The sequence below is a fragment of the Rattus norvegicus genome, chromosome 9 (genome assembly GCF_036323735.1).
Source record: "Rattus norvegicus strain BN/NHsdMcwi chromosome 9, GRCr8, whole genome shotgun sequence".
In the NCBI taxonomy this organism is placed as follows: domain Eukaryota; kingdom Metazoa; phylum Chordata; class Mammalia; order Rodentia; family Muridae; genus Rattus; species Rattus norvegicus.
In genome coordinates, this window is record NC_086027.1 from 27,917,958 (window position 1) to 27,945,752 (window position 27,795).

Genomic DNA, 27,795 nt, shown 5'->3' on the forward strand with positions numbered 1-27,795 from the left:
ACCTAAAGGAAGAGATGCCCATGAATATAAAAGAAGCCTAGAGAACTCAAAATAAACTGGGATCAAAAAAGAAATTCCTCTTGTCACATAATAATGAAAACACCAAATGCACCAAACAAAGAAAGAATATTAAAAGCAGTAAGGGAAAAACATCAATCAACATAGAATGGCAGACCTATCATATTTACACCGGACTTCTCAAAAGAAACAGTGAAAGTCAGGAGATCCTGGAAAGATGTCATACAGATGCTAAGAGAACACAAATACCAGCCCAGGCTACTGTATTAGGCAAAACTGTCAACATAGATGGAGAAACCAAGATATTTCACGACAGAACCAAATTTACACAATATCTTTACAGGCCTACAAAGGATAACAGAAGAAAAACTCCAACACCAGGAGGGAAACTACAGCCTAGAAAAGCAAGAAAGTAATCTTCTTTCAATAAAACCAAATGAAGAGAAACAAATAAGCATAGTTCTACCTCTAACAATAAAAAATAACAGGAAGTAACAATCACTTTTCTTTAATATCTCTTAACATCAATGGAATCAATTCCCCAATAAAAAGACATACAGTAATAGACTGTATATGTAAACAGGACCCAGCATTTTGCTCCAAAAAGGGAAATCACCACAGTGACAAAAATAGACAGTACCTCAGAATAAAAGACTGGAAATAAATTTTCCAAGCAAATATTCACAAGACACAAGCTCAAGTAGTCATTCTAACATTGAATAAAATTGACATTTAAAAAACTTATCAAAACGTTAAGGAAAGACAAACACTTCATACTTATCAAAGGAAAAATCTACCAAGATGAAATCTCAATACTGAACATCCATGCTTCAAATGAAATTGTACCCACATTCAAAATATAAACTACACTAAAGTTCAAAGCACACATTTAATCTCACGAAATAATATTGGGAAACTTCAACAAGCTGTGTCATCAAAATAAACTAAACAAAGAAACAGTCAAACTAACAGAAGTTATGAACCAAATGGATTTAGCAGATATCTATAGAACATTTCATCCTAAAACAATGGATACACCTTCTTCTCAGCACCACAGGTTACCTTCTCCAAAACTGACCGTATAATTGGTCACAAAACAGGCCTTGACACATACAAGGAGATTGAAATAATTCCATGAATCCTATCAGATCGCCATGGACTAAGGCAGATCTTCGATGACAACAAAAACACCAGAAAGTCCACACACACAAAAGCTGAACAATGTTCTACTCAATGATAACTTGGTCAAAGAAACAATAAAGAGAGAAATTAAAGACCTTTTAGAATTTAATGAAAATGAAGGCACAGCATACCTAATCATGGGACAAAATCAAAGCGGTGTTAAGAGAAAAACTCATAGCTTTGAGAGTGCCTCCAAAAAGAAACTGGAGAGAGCATACCCTAGCAGCTTGACAGCACATCTGAAAGCTCTAGAATAAAAAGAAGCAAATATACCCAAGAAGAGTATACAACAGGAAATAATCAAACTCAGGGCTGAAATCAAACAAGTGGAAACAAAAGAACTATTTGAAGAATCAACAAAACCAAGAACTGGTTCTGTGAGGAAAATCAACAAGCTAGATAATCCCTTAGCCAGACTTACCAGAGGACACAGAGACAGTATCAAAATTAACAAAATCAGAAATGAAAAGGGAGACATAACAACAAAAATCAAGGAAGCTCAAAAAATTATCAGATACTACTACACAAGCCTGTACTCAAGAAAACTGGAAAATCTGCATATAATGGACAATTTTCTAGACAGATACCAGGTACCGAAGTTAAATTAGGATCAGCTAAACAGTTTAAACAGAACCATAACCCCCAAGGAAATAGAATCAGTCATTAAAAGTTTCCCTTCCCTCCCCACCAAAAAAAAAACTCAGGACCAAACGTGTTTAGTGCAGAATTCTATCAGACCTTCAAAGAAGACCGAATACCAACACTCTTCAAATTATTTCACATAATAGAAACAAAAGGAACACTATCCAGTTTGTCCTACAAAGCCATAGTTATGCTCATATTTAAACCACACAAATACCCAACAAGGAAAGGGAATTTCAGACCAATTTCCATTATGAGTAGATTCTATGCAAAAATGCTCAATAAATTCCTGTCAAACTGAACCTAAGAACACATCAAAATGATCATCCATCATGATCAAGTAGGCTTCATCCCAGAAATGCACGTATGGTTCAATATACGAAAATTCATTGACATAATCTGCTATAGAAACAAATTCAAAGAAAAAAGCTACATTACCATCTTATTAGATGCTGAAAAAGCATTTGACAAAATTAAACACCACTTCATGATAAAACTCTTGGAAAGATAAAGAATTCAAGGCCCATATTTAAACGTAGTAAAAGCAATATACAGCAAACCAGTAGCCAATATCAAACTAAATGGAGAGAAACTTGAAGCAATCCCACTAAAATCAGGGACTAGAAAAAGCTACCCACTCTCTCATTAACTATTTACTATAGTACTTGGTGTCCTAGCCAGAGCAATGAGACAACAAAAAGAGGCCAAAAGGATATAAATAGGAAAGGAAGAAAACAAAATATCAGTACTTGCAGATAATATGATAGTATACTTAAGTGACACCAAAAATTTCACCACACAACTCCTACCAGCTGATAAACTGCTTCAGCAAAGTGGATGGATATAAAATTAACTCAAACAAATCAGTAGCTGTCCTCTATTCAAAGGATAATACCACTTCTGGGCATATACAGTAAATGCTCAAACATCTATCAAAGACACATGCTCCACTATGTTCATAGCAGCCTTATTTATAATATTCAGAAGCTGGAAAAACCCAGATGTCCTTCAACAGAGGAATGGATAAAAAAAACTGGTATATTTACACAATGGAGTACTACTCATCTACTAAAAACAATGACTTCATAAAATTCACAGGCAAATGGATGGAACTAGAAAATATACTGAGTGAGGTAACCCATGTACAAAATAACACACATGGTATGTACTCACTGATAAGCAGATCTTGGAATACCCAAGATACAACTCCAGAACACATGAACCTTAAGAAGAAGGAAGATCAAAGAGTGGATGCTTTAGTTCTTAGAAGGGTGAACAAAATACCAAAGGGAGGAATACAGAGACAATGTGTGGAACAGAGACTGAGGGAAATGCCATCCAGAGGCTGCCCCACCTGGGGATCCATCTGATAACAGACACTAAACTCAGACATGATTGCTGATGCCAAAAAGTGCAGGCTGACAGGAATCCAATATAGGTGTCCCTTGAGAGGTTCTACCAGATTCTGACAAACATAGACGTGGAAACTTGCAGCCTACATTGGATTGAGCATGGGGTCCCCAGTGGTAGAATTAGAGCTGAAGCTGTTTGCAACCCCATAGGAAGAAAAAAAATATTAGCCAACCAAACTTTCCAGATGTCACAGGTATTAAACTAACAACCAGAGTACCCATGAAGAGACCCATGACGCCAGCTGCTTATGTAGCAGAGGATGGCCTTTTATGACATCAATGAGAGGAAAGGCCCTTGGTCCTGTGAAGATTCAATACTCTAGGGTAGGATGCTATCAGGGAAGGAAGGCACGTGTGGGTAGGTGAGTGGGGCAGACCCCTCACAGGAGCAGGGGGAGGGAGGATATGAGAGGGGTTTTCAGGAAGGGAAGCTGGGGAAGGGGATAACATTTGAAATGTAAATAAAAAAAATCCAATAAAAACTATGAAAAAAATCATCTCTTGTGATCCTTGTAGGCTTTATCCCAGGGATGAAGGGATGATTTACTATATGAAAATCCATCAATGTAAACTACGATATAATCAAACTGAAAGAAAGAAATGACAATATCATTCCATTTGATGCCAAAAACACCTTTAATGACATCCAATACCACTTCATATTAAAAGTATTAGAGACATCATGGATACAAGGCACATTCCTAAACATAAAGCAATATACAGCAAGCCAATAGCTAACATTAAGGTAAATGGAGAGGAACTTAAAGCAATTCCACTAAAATTAGGGACGAGAAAAATCCGTCCACTCTCTCACTTTCTATTCAATATAGTACTTGAATTTCTAGTCAGAGCATTAAGAAAAGTAAAGGACATCAATGGATTCATACTGGAAAGGAAGACATCAAAGTATCACTCTTTCAGGATGATACAATAATATACGTAAGCAGCCACAAAAGTTCAGTCAGAGAATGCAGACAGTTGATAAACACCTTCAGCAAAGTGGCTAGGTACAAAATTAACTCAAAGAACTCAAGAGCCCTTCTTTTTTTTTTCCGGAGCTGGGGACCATAACCCAGGGCCTTGTGCTTGCTAAATCCCTAACTCAGGAACCCTTCTTAATACAAATTATAAAAGGACCATGGAGGATGTTACAAAAGAATAATAAGAAAACAATGATGAAAATATTTAAAAAGGAAATACACATTCCATGGAAAAATCAACTAATTGGCAAATTTCAAAAATAGTTTTTAAGAAAAGATTTATCATTTAGATATTCCACAGAAAATATTCTTCAGTACCTAATAGCTTCATAAGAAGTCACAAATATAATATCCCTGAATTTCTTTCCAGAATGGTTAAGGTGGCATTCTCCAAAATTCTAAAAGGATGCAAGTTTTCTAGTAGGACCAAGCAATGACAGAAGTGGCATGAGCTATGTTTTCTCTATTATAAATTTTAATAAAACATGTAGGGTTGTAGAGACAGTGAAGAAGATATTGCAGTGAGAGTCTCTGGAGCATGGAACCATTACTCTTTTCTCTGTGTCACGAGTCTATTCAACTTTCCCCCCAATTGATATGTGTATTAGAAGCTGACTAAGTATTCCATACTGGACACCAATCTCCTGGTTGGGGGACCTACATCCAAGTGCTTTTTTTAATCTTTATTAACTTGAGTATTTCTTATTTACATTTCGATTGTTATTCCCCTTCCCAGTTTCTCAGACAACATCTCCCTAACCCTCCCGCTTTCCTTTTATGTGGGTGTTCCCCTTCCCACCCTCCCCCCATTAACACCCTCCTCCCAACAATCAAGTTCACTAGGGGTCCAGTCTTGGCAGGACCAAGGGCTTCCCCTTCCACTGGTGCTCTTACTAGGATATTCATTGCTACCTATGAGGTCAGAGTCCAGGGTCAGTCCATGTATAGTCTTTAGGTAGTGGCTTAGTCCCTGGAAGCTCTGGTTGCTTGGCATTGTTGTTCATATGGGGTCTCGAGATCCTTCAAGCTCTTCCACTTCTTTCTCTGATTCCTTCAACGGGGGTCCTATTCTCAGTTCATTGGTTTGTTGCTGGCATTCGCCTCTGTGTTTGCTGCTTTCTGGCTGTGTCTCTCAGGAGCGATCTACATCCGGCTCCTGTCGGTCTGCACGTCTTTGCTTAATCCATCTTGTCTAATTGAGTGGATGTATATGTATGGGTCACATGTGGGACAGGCTCTGAATGGGTGTTCCTTCTGTGTCTGTTTTAAATGTTGCCTCCCTATTCCCTACCAAGGGTATTCTGGTTCCCCTTTTACAGAAGGAGTGAAACATTCACATTTCGGTCATCCTTCATGAGTTTCATGTGCTCTGTGCATCTAGGGTAATTCAAGTATTTGGGCTAATAGTCACTTATCAATGAATGCATACCATGTGTATTTTTCTTTGATTTGGTTACCTCACTCAGGATGATATTTTCCAGTTCCAACCATTTGCCTACGAATTTCATAAAGTCATTGTTTTTGATAGCTGAGTAATATTCCATTGTGTAGATGTACCACATTTTCTGTATCCATTCCTCTGTTGAAGGGCATCTGGGTTCTTTCCAGCTTCTGGCTATTATAAATAAGGGTGCAATGAACATAGTGGAGCACGTGTCTTTTTTATATGTTGGGGCATCTTTTGGGTATATGCCCAAGAGAGGTATAGCTGGGTCCTCAGGTAGTTCAGTGTCCAATTTTCTGAGGAACCGCCAGACTGATTTCCAGAATGGAAAAAAAAATATATATATATACATATATATATGTATATATATATATGTATATGTATATATATATATACACATACATATTTGGATGTGAGATTACGTTTGTGTGCTTTTCTCCTCTTTGTTTTGTTGAAAAGACTATTAGTTTCTTGCTTTTCTAGGGCATAGCTTGCCTCCTTATGTTGGGCTTTACCATTTATTATCCTTTGTAGTGCTGGATTTGTAGAAAGACATTGTGTAAATTTGATTTTGTCATGGAATATCTTGGTTTCTCCATCTATGTTAATTGAGAGTTTTGCAGGATACACTTACCTGGGCTGGCATTTGTGTTCTCTTAGGGTCTGTATAACATCTGTCCAGGATCTTCTGGCTTTCATAGTCTCTGGCGAAAAGTGTGGTGTGATTCTGATAGGTCTGCCTTTATATGTTACTTGACCTTTTTCCCTTACTGCTTTTAATATTCTTTCTTTATTTTGTGCACTTGGTGTTTTGACTATGATGTGACGGGAGGAGTTTCTTTTCTGGTCCAATCTATTTGGAGTTCTGTAGGCTTCTTGTATGCCTATGGGTATCTCTTTTTTTAGGTTAGGGAAGTTTTCTTCTATGATTTTGTTGAAGATATTTACTGGTCCTTTGAGCTGGGAGTCTTCACTCTCTTCTATACCTATTATCCTTAGGTTTGATCTTCTCATTGAGTCCTGGATTTCCTGTATGTTTTGGACCAATACCTTTTTCCGTTTTACATTATCTTTGACAGTTGAGTCGATGATTTCTATGGAATCTTCTGCTCCTGAGATTCTCTCTTCTATCTCTTGTATTCTGTTGGTTATGATTGTATCTACAGCTCCTTGTCTCTTCCTTTGGTTTTCTATATCCAGAGTTGTTTCCCTGTGTCCTTTCTTGATTGCTTCTATTTCCATTTTTAACTCCTTTAACCATTTGATTGTGTTTTCCTGTATTTCTTTGAGGGATTTTTGTGATTCCTCTCTATAGGCTTCTACTTGTTTATTCATGTTTTCCTGCGTTTCTCTAAGGGAGTTCTTCATGTCTTTCTTGAAGTCCTCCAGCATCATCATCAATTATGATTTTAAATCTAGATCTTGCTTTTCTGGTGTGTCTTCAGCTGTTCCTATGGGCCTGTGTCCTGAATCCACCAGGCAAGTCGCTTGGAGCAGAAAAGTTGGTCTTACCTGTGGACCCGCAGCTCAAGTTGCTCATGGGGCGCTCCTTTTGAGCTCTCAGTGAGGGTGGCAACCAGGAGGCCCTGCACCACATTTTCTGGGAGCCCCCATGCACGGGGGTCCTAGATGGCATTGGGTGTTTTCCTATGGAGTCAGAAATGTAGGCAAAGTGTAGTCTCTTCTGGCTTCCCAGGCGTATCTGCCTCTCTGAAATTTTAACTCTTTCCCATGGGATTTGGGTGCAGAGAACTGTTGATCCAGTCCCTTTAGGTCCAGGCGGTGTCTGGAGCGCAGGGGACCTGCCACTTAAGTACAAGTGCATTTTTATATAAGAAAATCCAGTAGCAATATCTATCTTTCAGCAGTGTATAGAAAAAAAAGCAAACGGATTCCCATTAGTACAAATTATAAAGGTATAAATATTGAATCTAATAAATCCAGTTACAATGAATTTCTAGAGTCTGTTGCTAATCGTAAAGGGGCATGGATGCTTGTGTGTATTCACATTGAGACTTTATGGGAAATCCGATGATACATAATGTTCCTTTGGGACTTGACATGTGATTCTACTGAAGCCATCTTATAGTAAGATCTTGTTATTATGTGACTTATAGGCATAGGTAAAATCGTTGTGTAGTCACGGTCCTTTCTTTGTATGAATTCTCATCTAAAGCTAGCTGGATCTCTGAAGAAAATGCCAAAGGTCAATACCACCAGTCACAGGTTCAAAATAGAGGAAATAATGCTACAACAGTGAAATTTATTTCGAAAATTTCAAAAAGAAAAATTCCTGATAATATACATGCATACGTTAATCTAATTCTTCACATATATGCATATGATAAAATTTAGTTGTTTCCACACAATTTCTTTATATTCTCCCCCTCCCTCTTTCGAACTCCTTTTTCTTTCCCTCAAGTACCCTTTCTACCTCTCTCTCTCTCTCTCTCTCTCTGTTGTGTGTGTGTGTGTGTGTGTGTGTGTGTGTGTGTCCCACTGGCTTTAAATATAATTGCTTATGTGAGTGTGAGTGTGAGTTAATTTGTTCAAGTATGGCCTACTTCATAGTAGTTACACTTCTGAAGAAATTCTAGCTTCTTTTAACTGATAATCATAACTCATAGAGGAGTGGGCCTCCTGAGCCCTTTCCTCATCCAAATGAATGTTGTTGGGATCTAATATTTGGTAGTTCTATGTACCATGAGTTCATGAATTTAGTAGCTATGGTATATGCAGAAATACCATTTTGCCAAACACGCAGAGACCTATATTCCAGTAAGTTCATATTCTGTGCTTTAGATTTTGTCAAGAAGTTCAATATTTATGTATAATTATAATAATAATATACAATAATAATGTATAATATGGTATAATCATAATGATAATAACAAAGGCTGGTTGGTTTGGGTTGCAAAGGGGTTCATGTACACTATCTCTGCCTTTGGTTTCTGTCTTTAGAACAGAGGGATGTACACAGCAATGGCATTATTTCTCTGCCAAACACTTTCATGTCTGTAGCCATGAAGACCCACTGCAGTGGTTAGTTTTCTTCAGCTGTTCTTGCAGTGGGTATGAGTTGGTTTCCCAACACCCACATTGTGGCTAACAAACATTTCTAGCTACAGTTTCAGAAGACATGGCATCTGAGGCCTCTGCAGGCACTAGGCACATACATGGCAAACATATATGCCTCCAGGAAAAATAACAATACATATTAAAATAAAAATAATAAATCTTAAAAAAGGAGTCAGTCCTTTTTGCTGGAACATGGGGAGGCCCGGGTGTCTAAGAGGATGACTGTAGCTGAAACTCCTAACAATGGGGGATATGGACCAGGCAGGACTCCCAGTAGAGGGATAAGGACAGCCACCTACCCACAAAAACTTCCACTCTAAATGTATCTAACTCTATGTGATGTGCAGCGACAAAGCAGAGACAGAGAAAATGGTCAATCAATGACTGGTCCATTTTGAGACCCATGAATCAATGGTTAATGCTATCACTGGTACTCTGTTATGCTTGCAGACAGGAGTCTAGTATAACTGTCCTCTGAGAGGCTCTGCACATGCAGAGGCCAACAGTCAAACATTTGATGGAGCTCAGGGTGTCTTGTGGAAGAGTCAGGGGAAAGATTGAGTGCTGAGGTCCAGCATCAGAGTGAGGAGGATCCTGAGAAAGGGTTGAATGGGAGCAGTGCTGATTCAATAAAAACTCAGAGTCAATAGTGGACATAAGGTGTCAGTTCAAGCTCTTTCACTGTCCAACCATTCTCATCATTCTTCCTGACCAGAAAGCCTATACTCAGGTTTTGATTTACTAAAGCTACATCATCGAGGCTTAACCATTGTTAATAATTGTTTTAGAAATCATTTAATTTACATATTTTCTAAGAATATGACTCATTAACCCACCACCCCTGCCTTCTTAACACAAAGCAAAAGCACATTTCCTTATAGTACTTACACTGCCTGTTCTTCATGGGTAGCTGAGCACAGCTCTTGAGTTGTCCTAGTAAAAAACAGAGAACTCTTTAGTAACTATTTTCATGTAAGAACAGAAAGGTCACAGATTACTAAAGTTAAAATAATTTCTTACAAAGTTTGAAAATTTATGCAAGTAAAGCAGCCAGCTTCCTCTGAGCTCTCTCTAGGCATTGTCATGTCCAATCTCTCAAGTAGCTAGTAGAACAAAGTACTAACTTTTTATGTGCTTGTATATCATCTTTTAATTATTTAATCTTTGTTTCCTTATCCTTGCAATTCCTGCGCCTCATGTCCAAAATTGACCTCTTGATAAACATTAATTCACTAGTCCACCATTCTTTTCCATTAAACCTTATTCTCCTAATTTGTTTTAGATCACATACAAGCTTTCCTACTGTAAGGTTAACCCACTTATTATTTGCTTGTCTTTTATGCATTCCTCCTTTTTTTTCCTATCCATACCTTGTCTTCTTGAAACTACTTCAATTCTCTATCCTTTGTGTCCCCAAGTTCACCCTGGATAATTAATACAGCAGACATTGAACTGGAGGGTACATTTGTTTCCTCATATAATTCCAAGTTTGGCCAAGTCATGTAATGAATGATTTCTATAAAGGATCTTGTAGGTTTTTAATGGTCTCTGTGGTTATGTTGTCTAGATCCTAAGCTGAAGGCCTGTTCCTTGTTCTGCACAGCCCCATGATTGCCTCCAATCATCATTCCTGAGAAAAATATCGGTTCAGTTTATTGTGGGAATGATCATCTATGAATAAAAGGGGGAGGATATGTCCCAGAAAGAGAGACTAAAAGTAAAACAGAAGAGAGAGCAGATAAGCTTCAGGGCAATAGCAATCATCAGCCCATGTGAAGGTCAATGACCTAGGGATGCTCCAGGGGCAGGAACTGTGTCACACCACTTCTTATTCAGCCTTGTCAGATTGGCAACTGAAGGAACTGAATTGGGTAGGGACTCCTCAGGAAGACCAGCAGAGTCAACTAACCTGGACCCTTGGTAGCTCCCGGCGACTGAATCATTAAGCAAAGGGTGAGCATTGCCTAGACCTCGTCTCTAGAATAAATGAAGCCGATGTGCAGCTTGATTTTCATGGAGGTCCTCCAATAACTAGAGTGGGGACTCTCCCTGAATCTGCTAACTTGCCTATAGATCTCACTTCTAAAACTGGCCTGCCTTATCTGGCCTCAGTGAGAGAGGCCATGCCTAGTCCTGTAGTGACTTGATGTGCTGGAGGGTGAGGGGGGATTAGGAGACTTCTTCTCAGAGGAAAAGGGGAAGGGGAAATGTGGGGAAGATATATCTACTGGGGTACTGGGAGAAGAGAGGAGCTGACATTGAGATATAAAGCTGATAAATATATTTAAAAACAATTAATTAGTAATTAACTTAAAAGGCTCTTACAAAAAACAAAATCTAAATAGTTTTGGTATTTGAGATGTTAAAATTTGTTGTAAATACACCCCAAATATGGCATAGTAATTGATGTCTCCCCATTGGAAACTAAACATAGATTTGTATAGTATTACCCAGCAAATAATATTTTGATAACAGATGAATATGCAAGCTCATTTTCCTCAACTCTAAATCCAGGAAAGAATGAAATACTCCAACAAGAGTTTTCATTTACCTCATTGGGAGATTACCACTATACTGAATAAAGATGAATTCAGGTATAAATGAGCAGTTAAGATAGGACTTTTTAATGTTGCAACTCAAACTGTGGATTCATTGCACAATTGCTTTCACATATGAAGTGCCTGCACTTTTATGTATGTATTCATATATAGGTAATAATTATAATACACACAAATGACATTATTGTTAATACTATGGGTAACCTATGAAGTGTAATTTTCTTACCCTCAGTGTTGATTCCTTCATTTAGAGTCCAGGCTTCTCTTTGGTCTGAAATCATCTGCACTTGGTGTTCCTTTTCGCTCCCAAGAGACAAATGCATATTGTTTCTTTTTTGATTGTTCAAAGAAGGTTAGATTCTCCCCTCATGTCATAGAAATATACTATCAAAATATGCACAAAGTACAGTACTGGATTGACCTGGATGACAAACAAAAAAGAATTTACAAGCTACGGATACTTAAAAAATATTTTCTAAGTATAATCAATTCATACTTCAAAAACTGCGCGTTATCCCAAAATTAGACTTACTTAATAATTGGAGTGTTCAGTTGGGGTAATCATAATTTTGTAGTTTTATTTTCTTGTAAACAACTGAAACAATAGTTTCACATTCTAAAATTTTTTAAAACATTTAAGATCTATTTTAAATCTGTATTATAATATTGATTCTCATGATAGCACAATTTAAATATATTTTCTCTATATATGAAAGATATGTATATATAGATAGATTTTATATCTTTAAAATCTTTTGACTATTTAATAATTAACCTTTTTATTTTAATTATATTATTTTAAAAATTAACCTTGTGTAAACATGAAAATAAAAGTAATTTGATTTTAAATCATCAGAGTGTATAGATTACTAATGAATGCGATAAAAGCAAATTTGTGGACTATAAATGTTAACCAGAACTTACTTACATATGTGTAATAGTTATCATATAATTTGTTGTGTGACAATATTATATGCTTTTTTTTCTGAACAGTGGTAACTTTCTTGCTATATCCTAATTAACCAAAAGAATGTTCATCAGGAAAAATGGAATAATTAACTAATGGACTATGTAACAGAGTCCATTAACATGAACCCACATGTTTACATCTGGGTTGAAACTTTCTAACAATCATGCATGAAATTATTTTTCTTCACTTTGAAGAACAGAAACACAAATCAGTAAGATATTATTTATGGCAAGAAGTAGTCTGTTAAAATATTGTGATATAAAGTAGAAATTTTCTGTCCAAGGCTGGACCCCCAGTGTAGGGGAATGTTGGGTAGAGGAAGGGGGAGCAGTCGGGGAGGGAACTCCTTTAGAGGACAGGAAGGGGATGGGATAGGGGGCTTCTGTCTGGGAAACTGGGAAAGAGAATATTCGAAATGTAAATAAAAAATATCCAATAAAAAATAAAGTAGAAACATGAAAATATTTTTCATAGTTTCTATAAGTGTAAAATAAAATATAATTGGATTTTTGAGTTAAATTTATGTGTAAGGAATGCTTACCTATGCAGAGTAATCTAACTTTTGGCACTTTTACATGTTTTACAAGACAAAACAGAATAGATCACACAATTTGCAAATAATATTATAGTTCTTATTTTTCTCATAGGAGATTGATACGTATTCCAAGTCTGGAGCATGAATATAGTGACAAGTTTCTCTGAGAAGGAACATTCAAATATATAACATATGTTGACTTAGTTTGCAAGCCATTAGGTACCAAGAAAATTTGCATAGTTCAGATGGTATCTATTTCTAACTCTCATCTCATTCCTATACACTTTCTTAGTGCTGGAGGATTATTCCATTTTCCTCCCACACAAAATGCTTATTGTCACATTTGTCACAGTCATTTGCACTAGAATTCTTTCGTACAAAGAGCTGTGAGAGTTTACCTTATGTCTCAATGTGATTGAGCTAAAGGACATTTAGAAGATTGATAAAGTTCACCACTGTGAATTGCTGTAAGGAGTGTCTAGAGATATAAAAAGGTGTTGCATTCTACCCTAAATGCAAGCAGCAGCATCCTATACTCTAAACCAAAGAAGGAGAAGGAAGAAACCAGTGTCGGGTATGTATGTTTCTTTCTTTTCCTGAATGCCATAAAATGAGCAACTTGTGTCAACATGACAGGAAGGGGAGTGAGTGATTGAAACAGCTTCTTTGGGAAAAAAGAGGGGGGGGGACTGCAATATGACTGAGCAATGTAAAGTGCTACTAGTGAACAGTAGTTCTTCTGTAAAGACGATATGCCACTAAAGAAACATAAAGTAAGCATCCCCCAAATAGACTGAGGCACAAAATGAAGGATAACAGTTCAAGAATTGAAAGCTGAGTTAGAAGTAATTTTAATAGCATTCTCTATTGGGGTAATTCCTTTCAAGAGCCCCCTTAGTCTGAGAATCTTTATGAAAACCATAGAACCATGTGGCAAGCTAGCCAGGAGTATGAAGACACTCAGAAGATTTTGAGGCCAGGAAGAGAGGAAGTGGTCATTAGAGTGCACAGATTTCTATAGTCAAAAGAAGTTTCCTTTCTTCACGAGCAACATTGGCCAAAGACATCAGTTGTGTATATAACATTGTCTGATTTCACCCAAAAGAATAGCATGAAAAAAAAACTATAATCACAGTCTGTGATCTTATGTAAGCAGGTGATCTTTTTTTTTTAAATGGCTACAATAAAATGTTCATTTTCTGTGGGCAGTGGAATAAATAACAAAATTCTAAGGCATGATTCTAAGTGATGTTCTTCTCACCACAACTACAAGTATTTCAGAAATATATTTTGTGTTAATTTATTTCATTCTCAAGCTTGGTACTGACAACCAAGGAGACTTCTTGAAAGTTGGTTAAATATTAATTTCAAAGATAAAAGGACTGGCACTGAATGAGTCAGGTGACATTTGTATATTTGTGAGTTATTAGAGAAACACATTCACATGTCAAACAGATACTTGAGCCAGCTGTAGCAATATTCAGACAAATAAGTTAAAGGTTTCCTTGATGCATGAACAAATGCAGGAAGTAAAGGTTGAAGATAATAAAAGTGAGTGCCAAAGCAGTCACTGGTTGACCTTTATGAGAAGAGGTAGACACAGGCACAAGGAGATTAGTGAAGATTCAGCAGAGATTTATATCTTTTTGTTATCCTGCAATGTTTTGTCATTTGGAACCAAGCCCAGGGAAGAGCAATCTGCCAATTTGTATGAAACTCAGCTTTTGTGTTGGGGATGTTGCCTGCGGTTTAGTGGTTTCCGGTGTGTTGCTCTAAGTTCCTTGTACTGGGATAAAATAATAAACAGTATAAAAATAGTTCTCTTCCTTCTGACTCATCTTCTTACTAACCAAAAACTGTCATTGTAATGTCAGTGGGATCATGTCATTACTTTCGTGTGTTTGAGTTTATCTTTACCCTCCTGTGGATGAGAATTAAGTTTATCTCCAGTCTGTCATGAACACTACAGCGTTCAACATGAAACACATACTTCATTAATTTTATCTAAACATTCTTAACCAAGTATTTTTCATCAATATATCAATCAAAATAATGGACACATATTAAATAGAATGGCTGTCATTCACTTGTAATTCCAGTTCTGGGAGATCTGATGCCCTCCCCTGGCCATTGTGAGATTTTGCATGCTCCCGGTGCACATAAATTTATTGTGGCACACATATATTATAAACAAATTTTTTAAATGTCACTGAGTTAGAAGACGTCTGTAAAATAAAATATAAACATAGGTTAAATATTCATATTTTCCTTTAGGAGTTGGATAAGATCCCAGTGGGGAGAAAGGCTATCAAGTTAGCTTGAGTGAGTGAGAATTTAGGGGAAAGGAAAATGGGGTAAGCACGTTGATTTCTAATTAGCTACAAAAATACAGGGGTTTGACAGAAGAGAATGAAAGGTATGGATGATAGTGTGGGTGAATCCAGAGCCAGGCCACAAAGAACTTTCTTTCTTTAAATGGCAATTTGGAGCCTCAGGACACTAAAGACCATGAGATGCCTAAGCTATAACATTATATCTACAAGGTAAGGCTTTCACAACATGCACAGTAAATATGTCAGAGAAAGGAGAAAGACTTAAAAAGTCAAATGACTATCATGCTGACTGTGAGCTTTTATTGCTACGCAACATGGTGATGAACCCATAATATCTTAACCACGTTCTTGCAGTGGACCTGGGCTTGATTTCTAACACTGACATGAAAGTTCACAAGCATCTCCAAATACAGTCCCAGAAGATCTGAAACCCATGTCCAGTCTCCGAGTTCATTGCATACAGATAATACACAGGCACACATCCAGGCAAACACTCAAATGCCTAGAAATAAATCTTAATTATTGACAGAAGAATTTCAGCATAGTGACACCAACAATCGATGTGCCATTGCGAATGGGGAAATTCCAGACCCACTCCTAGATGAAGAGCTACAGGCGATCAGCGAGGATGAGAGACGGAAAATCAGTCTTCTCTAGGGATGTGCCCTCTGATAGGTTATCAAACCTCAAATGGTCAGTACTAAAAACACATACATATAGTAATATTGAGTAGATCCAGAAGGTTTTGTGTCTGAGTGTATAGAAGTAGTAATTAGAAAGGAAGAGGTTATGAGTTTGACATGGAGTTGTGGAAGAGGAAACTGTCAGAGGCTGGATGGGGAAAGAAGTGTTAGCCTTGCTTTTAATATTTGGAAAATTGAGCTCCTTGAGGTTGAGAGATATTAATGAGCAACGATTGTAATTTCTGTTGATGGTGGTAGTGGTGGTAGTGCTGGTGCTCGTGGTGATTTATGTATGTGTGTGTGTGTGTGTGTGTGTGTGTGTGTGTGTGTGTGCACATCTCTTATATTGTTTTTGTTTGTGTGGAATTATTTATTTCCTATGTTTCCTTGTGTGTAGCAAACCTCATTGGGTTGGAGATTTTCTTCAAGCATTTGTAGGGCTGGATTTGTGGATAGATATTTAAGATTAGATTTTATTGGAATATCTTATTTTATCTGCCTATGGTGATTGAGAGCTTTCACAAAATAGTACACTTGGTTGGCTTCTGTGGTTTCTTAGAGGCTATAAAACATCTGTCCAGGCTCTTGTAGGTTTTAAAGTCTGTTGAAAATTCAGGTGTTATTCAGAAAAATCTATCTTTGTATGTTTCTTGTACTTTTTCCTTGCGGCTTTCAATATTCTGTCTTTGTTTTGGAGATTTAGTGTTTTATTATGTTGTGGATGGATTTTTTTTCTGGTTCAATCTGGTTGGTGTTCTGTGAACTTTTTGTATGTTTATATATATCACTTTCTTTAGGTGAGGGAAAATTTCTTCTATGATTTTGTTAAGAATATTTGTTTGACCTTGGAGCTGGTATTCTTTATCTTCTTCTATTTCTATTCCGAGGATAAGTCTTTTCATAGTTTCACAGACTTCCTGAATGTTTTGTGTAAAGAATTTTTTTTGACTTAACATTTTCTTTGACTGATATTGATGCATCATTTTCTTCTACTGTATCATTTATACCTGAGATTCTCTCTTCTATCTCTTCTATTCTATTGGTGATGCTTGTGACTGTTGTTTCTTTTTTCTTTTCTTTTTTTTTTTTTTTAGGTTTTTCATTTCCAGGATTCTATCAGATTGTTTTTTCTTTATGGGTTCAATTTCCGTTTTCTGATCCTGAACAGTTTTATTATTATTTTTTCACCGGTTTAATTGTATTTGAAGGGTTTATTCATTTTTTTCTTTAAAGGTATCTATCATCTTTATAAGATTGGATTCAAAGTCCCTCTTTTGTGCTTCAATTGTGTTAGAATATGAAAGGCTTGCTGAAGTAAGATAGCTTTGTTCTGAAGATGCCTCGTATTTCCTGGTTCTTGTTGACTGTGTTCTTAACACAGGCCATTAGTCATCTGTTTGTTCCTGGTGTGGCAGATATTGGGAAGGTAAGACTATTCTGGATTTTCCCAGTGCAGCAGCACCTTGGTTGAAAGCTTTGAACTGGATGTTCTCGGTGTAGCAGGCCTAGATGTTCCTTGTGTGGCATGCCTGGTGGAGGATAGCAGAGCTGTAGCCAGAGAATGGAGCTCTGGGGGCAGCTCACAGCTGAAAGGAGAGTCATAAATGAGGTAAATGCAATAATCATGTATAAAATTATCAAAGCTGTTCTATTTAAAATCTTAAGTAAAACATCTGAATACAAAAAGATTTGTTCTCAGTCAATATATTCCGAATATTGCATACCTGGTACATCATAAACCGTAGTGATTAGAATGTTTGGTTCATTCTAATTAAACTCTGTCTGGGAAGACACTACTAAACAAGACTTTGATGTAACTGTGGCTAGCTGAAGAAAATCCATGATGGTCTTGCAAACAGTGCCTAGGCCTTTGCGCAGAAGGAGAAGGCAATGCAAAGAGTTATAGACAGAAAAATTGGTTGACTGCTGGTATCCAAAATATTGATACCACTACTAAGCAATGTAATGATAAATATAAGTGATAAACATCAGAGACAAGACAGGAAACAAGGTTTTACTCATAGCAAACATGAAACAGTTATTTTAGTGTTCTTTGGGCAACATTAGAATGTAGGAACAATGTAAAGAAGGCCACCACAAACTTTCTTGTTGCAGCCCAACAATGGATCCCATCCCAGGATTCTACTTTGTATGACTAGGAATTCATGGAACTTAAGATCGATAAATTAAGTATGAACAGTAAAGATCTTTATGCATAATAGAGAGTATGAACAAAGAACTCATTCAAAATTCTTTATTATTTTAGTATTAGCAATGAGTCACGATATGATACAATATTCTTTAGTAAAATTTTCTTGAAATAATGATGTTACTAATGTAATTAATAGAATAATTGCTGTTTTAAGCATTAAGTATAACCCATTCATAGTACATCTCGGATATCCAAATTATAATAGTTGATCCCCAATGAGGTTATTTTAAAATTTGAATTTTATTAATTCTTTGAGGTTTTCCTATATATTATTTTGGTATTTATCCATCTCTCTAATCTTCTCCCATGTTACATCCGTGTTTTATCCACCCAACTCAGTGTCTACTTAAACCCAAGTCCTATTAATGTTGCTTATGTATTTGTAGTGAATATCTGTACACTGAAGCAATATATACCTACCAGAAGCCATATCTTTTTGAACTGTTTTGCTCTCACATCGAATTTCAAACAGATAATTTCCAGCATTGGGAAATCGATGTGTAATCTATTTTAAGCCCTATTCATGTTTTCTGAATATTGCTGAAATCCCATCACAGAACATGGTTTCAATTATATTAGGCATAGGGAATTCTTAAAGCTTAAGATGCTTGGTAATCATAAGCTCTAAGTGTGTGTTAAGAGAAATACACACTCTGTAACAACAACCGTAGATATGAAAATCACTGATGGAAGATGGGACGCTTTTGTATTATGCTCTTCAGTTATCATTTGCCTTTTCCTGTACAGAAGTAGTTTGTCTTACTGATCATCTTTAGTATCTCCATTTTGCTAATACATTTTTTCACTAAGGTAAGAACTGTTTGGTATAAGGATTTATCTTGATGTTAGCCTTTCTCTATGAAATAAAGTACAATTTCTTATATAGAGGTAGGGAAATTCTGTAATTGTGTGTCCATCACACTAATAGTAACAACTATACAACTGTATCTATATCATTGTATATTCTGATAACAGTAAAATAACAATAAATAAAATAGTATTTGAAAATATAGTGTGTATTAACAGTTTTTATATAGTTATATCATTAAAGATTTTCAGAAAATTCCAGATTCATAGGTTAAAACAGAACTGAAAGGCAAAGTCACTAAGGAGGTCACTAAGAAATTCACTAAGAAATATAGCTCAACAACTGAGTCTGAACTGTAGCCTAAGAAATAATTGTTGGGGGAAAGAATTAAAAGAAAGTAAAGGACAAAGCCAAAACAAAGCAAAAATCTTTAGTGTTGGGTGAGATCTATTTATTCCTTACTTAAGGAATCAACTTCTATTTTCATAATTATTTTCAAGAAACTCCTCATCTTAAGCATCACTTTAATATAAAATAAATTATATAGAGATATTTGCACATGTCATGCATAATATTAAGACATAATTATTTTAAATATGCTTAAAACAGTCAGCAGTTGTTTAACATTTCCTAACTGTCAACATGGATGCAGGAATTCCAGGCGGTCCAACCTATTGATGAAAAGCTATAGGCAATTAATGACTGCTGAGAGGTATAACAAGTCTCCTGTAAGGAAGCTCCCCAGATAATTTCTCAATGCCCAACAACTCATGTGTATGTATGTATGTATGTATGTATGTATGTATGTATGTATATATATATGCGCAACACTAAATGAATTCTCTAGGTTTAATATTATGTTTGTATATAACAATATTAATTAAGGAATAAGAGGACATGAATTTTGGAAGGCATAATAAGGTACGGGAGGGGGCTAAAGAAAGGAGGGAAGAATTGATTAAAATAATAATATATAAAATTCTCAAATAAAAATAAAACTTTAAAATAAAAGATTCAGAAACTTTTCAAATATTAATCCATTTTATTGGATTTTTTAATTTAAATTTCAAATGTTATCACCTTTCCTGCTTTCCTGTCCATAAACACCTATTCCATCCCCCTCCCCCTTCTTGTATGAGGGTGTTCCCCCACCCAGCCACCCACCTCTTCCTGCCATTCTCTTACTCTGGAGAGGGGTGTGTGTGGGGGTTCCGTGTTTTGTCGGAACAAAGGGCTTCTTCTCCCACTGATGCCAAATTGCAAAGCCATCCTCTGCTAAAAATGCAGCTGGAGTCATGGGTCTGTCCATGTGAACTCTATGGATGGTGGTTTAGACACTGGGAGCTCTGGTTGGCTGGTGTTGTTCTTATGGGGTTGCAAATCTCTTCAGCTCCTTCAATCTTTTCTCTAACTCTTCCAATGGGCACCCTGTTCTCAGTTCAATGGTTTGCTGCTAACATTCGCCTCTGTAATTGTCATGCTCTGGCTGAGCCTCTCAAGATACAGCTATATCAGATTCTGTCAGAATGCACTTATGGGTATCAGCAATCTTGTCTAGTTTTGGTGATTGTATATATATGGGCTGGATCCCCATGGGGGCAGGCTCAGACTGTCCACTCCTTCAGTCTCTGTTCCAAACTTTGTCTCTCTATCCCCTCCTGTGAATATTTTTGGTCCCCCTTTTAAGGAGGACTGAAGTATCCATACTTTGGTAGTTCTTCTTCTTGAGCTTCATGTGGTCTGTGAACTGTATCTTGGATAATTCAAGCTTTTGGGCTGATATCCATTTATTAGTGAGTGCATATCATGTGGGTTTTGTTTGTTTGTTTGTTTGTTTGTTTGTTATTGGGTTACCTCACTCAGGATGATATTTTCTAGTTCCATTCATCTGCCTATGAATTTCATGATGTCATTGTTTCTGATAGCTGAGTGGTACTCCATTGTATAGATGTACCACATTTTGGGTGTCCATTCCTCTGTTGAAGGGCATCAATAGAGGTTCTTTCCATGTTGTGGCTATTATAAATAAGGCTGCTATGAACATAGTGGAGCACGTGTCTTTGTTATATGTTGGAGCATCTTTTGGGTATATGCTCAGGAGTGGTATAGCTGGGTCCTCAGGTAGTACTAAGTCCAATTTTCTGAGGAACCTCCAGACTGATTTCCAGAGAGTTTGTACTAGCTTGCATTCCCACCAACGATGGAGGAGTGTTCCTCTTTCTCCACATCCTCGCCAGCATCTGTCATCTGAGTTTTTGATCTTAGCCATTCTGACTAGTGTGAGGTGGAACCTAAGGGTTGTTTTGATTTGCATTTCCCGGATGACTAAGAATGTTAAACATTTCTTTAAGTACTTCTTAGTCATTTGATAGGCTTCAACTAAGAATTCTTTGTTTAGCTCTGTACCCCATTTTTAATAGGGTTATTTGACTCTGTGAATTACAATTTCTTGAGATCTTTGTACTTGTTGGATATTATCCCTCTATCGGATGTAGGATTGGTAAAGATCTTTTTCCAATGTGTTGGTTGCAGTTTTGTCCTAATGGCAGTGCCATTTGCCTTACAAAAGCTGTGCAGTTTTATGAGTTTTATGAGATCCCATTTATCAATTCTTGATCTTAGAGCATAAACAATTGTTTTGTTCAGGAAATTTTCCCCACTGCCCATGTATTTGAGGCTGTTCCCCAATTATTCTTATATTAGTTTGAGTGTATCTGGTTTTATGTGGAAATCCTTGAACCACACAGACTTAAGCTTTGTACAGGGCAATAGAAAAGGGGCGATTTGCATTTTTCTACATGCTGTCCTCCAGTTGAACCAGCACCATTTGTTAAAAATGCTGTCTTTTTTCCACTGGATGGTTTTAGCTCCCATGTCAAAGTTCAAGTGACCATGTGTGTGATTTCCTTTCTGGGTCTTCAATTCTATTCCATTGATCTAACTGCCTCTCTCAGGAGACTTTTTTTTTGTTTTTGTTTTTTTGTTTGTTTGTTTGTTTGTTTTTTAAAATCACTATTGCTCTGTAATACTGCTTGAGGTTAGGGATGGTGATTCTGCCAGAAGTCCTTTTATTATTGAGGATAGTTTTCGCTATCTTTGGTATTTAGTTATTTCAGATGATTTTGCAATTTGCTCTTTCTAACTCTATAAATAATTCAGTTCGAACTTTGATGGGAATTGCATTAAGTCTGTTGATTGCTTTTGGCAAATTGGCCATTTTTACTGTATTAATCCTGCCAATCTATGAGCATGGGAGTTCTTTCGATCTTCTGGGAGCTTCAATTTTTTTCTTCAGAAACTTGAAGTTCTTGTTATACAGATCATTAAGTTGCTTGGTTAGAGTAACACCTTGATATTTTATGTTATTTGGGAGTATTGTGAAGGGTGTCATTTCACTAATTTCTTTCTCACCCTATTTGTCCTTTGAGTAGAGGAAGCTACTGATTTGTTTGAGTTAATTTTATATCCAGCCACTTTGCTGAAGTTTATCAGGCTTAGTAGTTCTCTGGTGGAACTTTTGGCATCACTTAAGTACATCATCATATCATCTTCAAACAGTAATATTTTCAATTCTTCCTATCTAATTTGTATCCCTTTGATCTACTTTGGTCTGATTGCTCTGGCTAGGACTTCGAGTACTGTACTGAACAAGTAGGGAGAGAGTGGTCAGCCTTGTCTATTCCCTGATTTTAGTGAGATTGCTTCAAATTTCTATTTAGTTTGACGTCGAATACTGGGTTCCTGTATATTACTTTTACTATGTTTAGGTATAGGTCTTGAATTCCTTCTCTTTCCAAGAGTTTTAACATGAACTCCAGTGAATTTTATCAAATGCTTTCACAGCATCTAATGAAATGTTCATACTGTTTTTTTTTCTTTGAGTTTATTTACATAGTGGATTATCTTGATGGATTACTGTATATTGAACCATCCCTGCATACCTGGGATGAAACCTATTTGATCATGATGGATGATCATTTTGATGTGTTCTTGGATTCGGTTTGCAAGAATTTTATTGAGTATCTGTGCCTCAATATTCATAAGAGAAATTGGTTTGAAGTTCTCTTTGTTTATTGGGTCTTTGTGTGTTTTAGGTATAAGAGTAATTGTGGCTTCATAGAAGGAACTTGGTAGTGCTCTATTTTGAACAGTACTAGTATGAGGTCTTCTATGAAGGTCTGATAGAATTCTGCACCAAATGCATCTGGTCCTGGGATTTTACTGGTTCGAGACTTTTAATAACTGCTTCTATATCTTTAGAAGGTATGCGACTGTTTAGATGGTTTATCTGATCCTGAGTTAACTTTGGTCCCTGGTATCTGTCTATAAAATTGTGTACTTCATCCAGATTTTCCAGGTTTTGAACATGGGGTTTGTATTAGAATCTGATGATTTTTTTTAATTTCTTCAGATTTTGTTTTAATGTCTCCCTTTTCAGTTCTAATTTTATTAATTTCAATACTCTCTCTGTGCCCTCTTGTTAGTCTGGCTAAGGGTCTATCTATCTTGTTGATTTTTCTCAAAGAACCAGCTCCTGGTTTTTTGTTTCTGTGTATAATTATTTTTGTTTTACTTGGTTGATATCAGCCCTGAGCTTGATTATTTCCTGCCTTCTACTCCTCTTGGGTGCATTTGCTTCTTTTTGTTCTATAGAATTTAGCTGTGCTGTCAAACTTCTAATTTATGCTCTCTCCAATTTCTTTTTTGGAGGCACTCAGTGCTATGTGTTTTCCATTTTTTCCTAATGACAGTGTCCTTTGCCTTACAGAAGCTTTGCAATTTTTTTTTATTAACTTGAATATTTCTTATATACATTTCGAGTGTTATTCCCTTTCCCGGTTTCCGGGCAAACATCCCCCTCCCCCCTCCCCTTCCTTATGGGTGTTCCCCTCCCAACCCTCCCCCCATTGCCGCCCTCCCCCCATAGACTAGTTCACTGGGGGTTCAGTCTTAGCAGGACCCAGGGCTTCCCCTTCCACTGGTGCTCTTACTAGGATATTCATTGCTACCTATGGGGTCAGAGTCCAGGGTCCATTCTGGAAATCAGTCTGGAGGTTCCTCAGAAAATTGGACATTGAACTGCCTGAGGATCCAGCTATACCTCTCTTGGGCATATACCCAAAAGATGCCTCAACATATAAAAGAGACACGAAGCTTTGCAATTTTATGAAGTCCCATTTGCTGATTCTTGATCTTAGAGCATCAGTCATTGGTGTTCTGTTCTGGAAATTTTCCGCAGTGTCCATGTGTTCAAGGCTCTTCCCCTCCTTTTCTTCTATTAGTTGAATGTATCTGGTTTTATGTGGAGGCCCTTTATCCACATGGCATTGAGCTTCGTACAGGGTGTTAAGAATGGGTCGATTTCAGCAGGTGCTGGAGAGGATGTGGAGAAAGTGGAACACTCCTCCATTGTTGGTGGGATTGCAGACTGGTACAACCATTCTGGAAGTCAGTCTGAAGGTTCCTCAGAAAATTGGACATTGGACTACCTGAGGACCCAGCTATACTTCTCTTGGGCATATATCCAAAAGATGCCCTAACATATAACAAAGACACATGCTCCACTATGTTCACAGCTGCCTTATTTATTACAATAGCCATAAGCTGGAAAGAACCCAGATGCCCTTCAACAGAGGAATGGATACAGTAAATGTGGTACATCTACACAATGGAATACTACTCCTCCATCAAAAATAATGACTTTATGAAATTCATAGGCAAATGGATGGAATTGGAAAATATCATCCTGAGTGAGGTAACCCAATAACAGAAAAACACACATGGTATGCACTCATTGATAAGTGGCTATTAGCCCAAATGCTTGAATTACCCTAAAAGCACAGAACACATGAAACTCAAGAAGGATGACCAAAATGTGAATGCTTCACTCTTTCCTTAAAAGGGGAACAAGAATACCCTTGGGAAGGGATAGGGAGGCAAAGTTTAGAACTGAGAGTGAAGGAACGCCCATTCAGAGCCTGCCCCACATGTGGCCCATACATACACAGCCACCAAACTAGATAAGATGGATGAAGCAAAGAAGTGCAGGCTGACAGGAACCAGATGTAGATCTCTCCTGAGAGACACAGCCAGAATACCGCAAATGCATAGGCGAATGCCAGCAGCAAACCACTGAACTGAGAACGGGACCCCCGTTGAAGGAATCAGAGAAAGGACTGGAAGAGCTTGAAGGGGCTTGAGACCCCATATAAACAACAATGCCAACCAACCAGAGCTTCCAGGAACTAAGCCACTACCCAAAGACATGGGCTTACCCTGGGCTCCAACTGCATAGGTAGCAATGAATAGTCTAGTATGGGCACTAGTGGAAGGGGAAGGTCCTGCAAAGACTGAACCCCCAGTGAACGGGATTGTTTGGGGGAGGGCAGTAATGGGGGAGGGTGGGGAGGGGAACACCAATATAGAAGGGGAGGGAGTGAGTGGGTTTAGGGGGATGTTGGCTTGGAAACCAGGAAAGGAAATAACAATTGAAATGGAAATAAGAAATACCCAATTTAATAAAGATGGAGAAAAAAAAGAATGGGTCCATTTGCATTCTTCTACATGTTGACCTCCAGTTGAACTAGCACCATTTGTTGAAAATGCTATCTTTTTCTACTGGATTGTTTCAGCTTCTTTGTCAAAGATCAAATGACCATATGTGTGTGGGTTCATTTCTGGGTCTTCAATTCTATTCCATTGATATACCTGCTTTATTCTGTACCAATATTATACAGTTTTTATCACTATTGCTCTGTAATACACCTTGTGGTCTTGGATGGTGATTCCTCCTGAAGTTCTTTTATTGTTGAGGATAGTTTTCACTATCCTGCATTTATTTTTACTCCAAATTAATTTGCAAATTGCTATTTCTAACTCTATGAAAAATTGAGTTGGAATTTTGATGGGGATTCCATTTAATCTGTAGATTGCTTTTGACTAGATAGGTAATTTTGTAATATTGATCTTCCCAATCCATGAGCAATGGAGATCATTTTCTTTTAACACCAGTATTTTGAGTGTCTGTAGTTATGTGAAATGAAAATATGTGACCAGATATACATAGTATTTTATCAAATTCTTAACTGACAGATTTAACACTCATTACACATGTATGCAATGCTATTGAGAAAGACAATGATTTCAATTTGTAAAAACCAACCACTGAGTTATGCTGATGCTCCCAGTTCCAAAGATAATGGCAAATATAACCAAAGTAGGTTCAACTGTTGAGAAAACCAAGAATATCAACTGAAAACACATGTTATTAATTATTACTAACACTTATTAGTAAATTGAAGGGTTCTTATCTTGTAGTGCTGGTGGCCAGCCCTGATACTTCTTTTGTGGTTCCTTGTGAGGTAGTGTAGGGCAAGAATGGATCTTGTGAGATATCTAGGGTTGATGTTTAATATTTAAACTTTTACCTCTCTTAAGTCTTAGTCAATTTGCTGTTGCAGCTGACCTGCCTGAGTTCCTCTAAGGCCAGAAGCAACAGTGCCTGGAGTTTAGCACTTAAAATAGCAGGGGATTAAATAAAGTACCCTTTTGTGTATTTCCAAAGGAAATGTGAGGTTCTAACTTTGAGCCAGCTAGTTGAAGTCTCAGAAATAAAGCACGGATACTTTGAAAAAGTGATTTTAATCTTTATTTCTAAATTCAGTCTAAAATGTTTTCTATGAAATTTTTATAAGAAAGTTCTTTGAAAAGGTCAAATATTCTGACCTAGAATTGTTTCTGTCTAAATGAACTGCGAGGACAAAAATGGAGAGGAGACTAAGGGACATGCGTTCCAGTGACCGGCCCAACTTGGGATCAATCTGAAGTGGAGGCTCCAAGGTCTGGCACTATTAATGATGCTGTTATGTGCTTACAGATATCAGCCTAGCATGGCTGCCCTCACAGAGGTCTAACAAGCAGCTGACTGAGACAGATACTTACACACAACTATTGGACTATAGTCAGGGTACCTTGTGCTTGAATTAGGAAAATGCTGGAAGGAGAGTAACCCCATAGGAAGACCAGTCTCAACTAACCACAACCCCTGAGATCTCTTAGACACTGAACAACTTACATGAGCTGGTCCAAGGCTCTTTCCACCACTTGGATACATATACAGCAGAGGACAACCTGATCTGTCTTAGTGAGAGAAGACTTGTCTAACCCTGGAGAGATTTGAGGCTCCAGGGAGTGGAGAGGTCTGATGGGGGTGAGGTTGCTGTGAATATTCTTAGAGGGTAAAATAAGATTGCAATGAAGAATTGTGGGAGGGTGACCGTGGAGGGGGGCAATGGCTAGACTGTAAAAAAATAAAAGTAATAATAAAAAGAAAAAAGTAAAAAAAAATCTACATAAAGCATTATCAGAACATAATATCATAGTTTTGTATGACACAAGATTGTAATTTAAAAAAGGACTCCCTCTAAAATGTTTTTCTTTAGTTCTGTTGAAAAAGTTCTCCCTGCTTGCTTCTCCTAATCTTCGTGTTGCCAAGATATAAACTGGAGAACAGTTGAGTTACAAAGGAAGAAACGATGGTTTATTTTGGACCATGATTGAAGAAGCAGAAAAGTCAATATCCTGATGCCTGATGGCATCTTACTGTAGAACCCCAATAAATGTTGAAGAGAGATTCCAAAGGAAATGAGAGCATGCATTGACTTTTTCACCACACTGGCAGTTAATGATCCAGTGTTAAGACAAACAGAAGTTGTTCTCAAAAGGAAATCATTGTTGCTTTTCAAAGGCCCCCATAACTCTTACATAGTTGCACATATCGGTGAAAATGGATGTTATGTATAAGACAAATGTCTGAATTATTCAAAATTACCTTTACAAAATGTTTTTCTATAAACTGAAAATGCCACCGTAGAATAGATTCTATTTCTGCATCTAAAAGAAATGATATTGTAGAAAGAAGGACTCTGAGATGGCTCTGTT

The 27,795-nt window shown here is 37.1% G+C and overlaps 1 protein-coding gene and 1 long non-coding RNA gene across 2 annotated transcripts in view; one reads left to right on the forward strand and one right to left on the reverse strand.

Moving 5' to 3' along the window:
* The window catches only part of LOC134480349 (uncharacterized), a 31,329-nt gene extending 19,421 nt beyond the window's left edge, over window positions 1–11,908 (reverse strand). The window contains exons 1-2 of the long non-coding RNA XR_010054732.1: window positions 11,541–11,908; window positions 9,645–9,689 (exon numbers count right to left, since the gene is read on the reverse strand). This is a non-coding gene — a long non-coding RNA (uncharacterized LOC134480349). The remainder of the gene's footprint in view (window positions 1–9,644; window positions 9,690–11,540) is intronic.
* The window catches only part of Crisp3 (cysteine-rich secretory protein 3), a 40,615-nt gene continuing 23,453 nt past the window's right edge, over window positions 10,634–27,795 (forward strand). Inside the window, exon 1 of the mRNA NM_022859.2 lies at window positions 10,634–10,709. The gene's annotated coding sequence lies outside the window, so the exon portion shown is untranslated. The remainder of the gene's footprint in view (window positions 10,710–27,795) is intronic.